This window comes from Oncorhynchus gorbuscha, linkage group LG16, assembly GCF_021184085.1.
Source record: "Oncorhynchus gorbuscha isolate QuinsamMale2020 ecotype Even-year linkage group LG16, OgorEven_v1.0, whole genome shotgun sequence".
NCBI classification, from domain to species: Eukaryota; Metazoa; Chordata; class Actinopteri; order Salmoniformes; family Salmonidae; genus Oncorhynchus; species Oncorhynchus gorbuscha.
Window position 1 is genome coordinate 89,153,088 of NC_060188.1, and position 1,277 is coordinate 89,154,364.

A 1,277-nucleotide genomic window follows, 5' to 3' on the forward strand; every position below is an offset into this window, starting at 1 on the left:
GAGCATACTCAGCCAATGAGGGTCCGAGCCCCGACTCTTAAGTAGTAATCATGTCTTGGTGGTGCAATCTGTGACAAGCTGGTACTATTATGGGATCAATATCACGCCAAATGTTTTGTGAACACGCAGCATGCATTTTGTATTCGTGTTTTATGATCTGTACAAATAAGTACCAATCCACAAATGTAAATCACTTTCCAGAATGCAAATCACTTTCCACAAATGTAAATCACCAATCCACAAATGTAAATCACTTTCCAGAATGCAAATCACTTTCCACAAATGCAAATCACTTTCCACAAATGTAAATCACCAATCCACAAAAGTAAATCACTTTCCACAAACAACCACCTTTTGATTTGTAAGTCAATATATTGCATTAGAGTTACAGTTCATATAAGGTAATCAGTCAATTTAAACAAATCCATTAGGCTCTAATCTATAGATTTCACATGACTGGGAATACTAATATGCATCTGTTGGTCAAAGATACAGTACCTTTAAAAAAATGGGCCTCCTTACAGTATTTCTGGGCATTCAAATTGTCATCGATTAAAAGCAATTGTGTTCATTGTGTGTAGTTTATACCTGCCCATACCATAACCCCACAGCCACCATAGGGCACTCTGTTTACAAAGTTGACATCAGTAAACCTCGCTCTAAACGCCGTTGGTGGCGGTTTATGGAAGAGAAAATAACATGAAAATTATCAGGCAACTGCTCTAGTGGACATTCCTGCTGTCAGCATGCCAATTGCATGCTCTCTCAAAACTTGACATCTGTGGCATTGTGTTGTGTGACAAAACTGCACAGTTTAGAGGGGCCTTTTATTGTCTCTAGCATAAGGTGCACCTGTGTAGTGATCATGCTGTTTAATTAGCTTCTTGATAAGCCACACCTGTCAGGTGGATGGATTTTCTTGGCAAAGGAGAAATTCTCACTAACAGGGATCTAAACAAATTTGTGAAAGAGATTTGAGAGAAATACGCTTTTTGTGTGTATGGAACATTTCTGGGTTCTTTCATTTCAGCGCATTAAACATGGGACCAATACTTTACATGTTGCATTTATATTTTGGTAAGTCAGTAAGTTTTCTCTGTCTTCTTTCCCGGAACAAAGATGTTTAGAGACCGGGGAAGAAAATACAACAACAACAAAAAAAGGGAAAGATTTTCTGTGCAAGATTTCCAACTAACATCAATTTGACCGGTTGTAAGGAAATAGAATGCTGTGAAAACGACCTAGTTCGTCTTGGATGCATATTGTATGATGCTGAT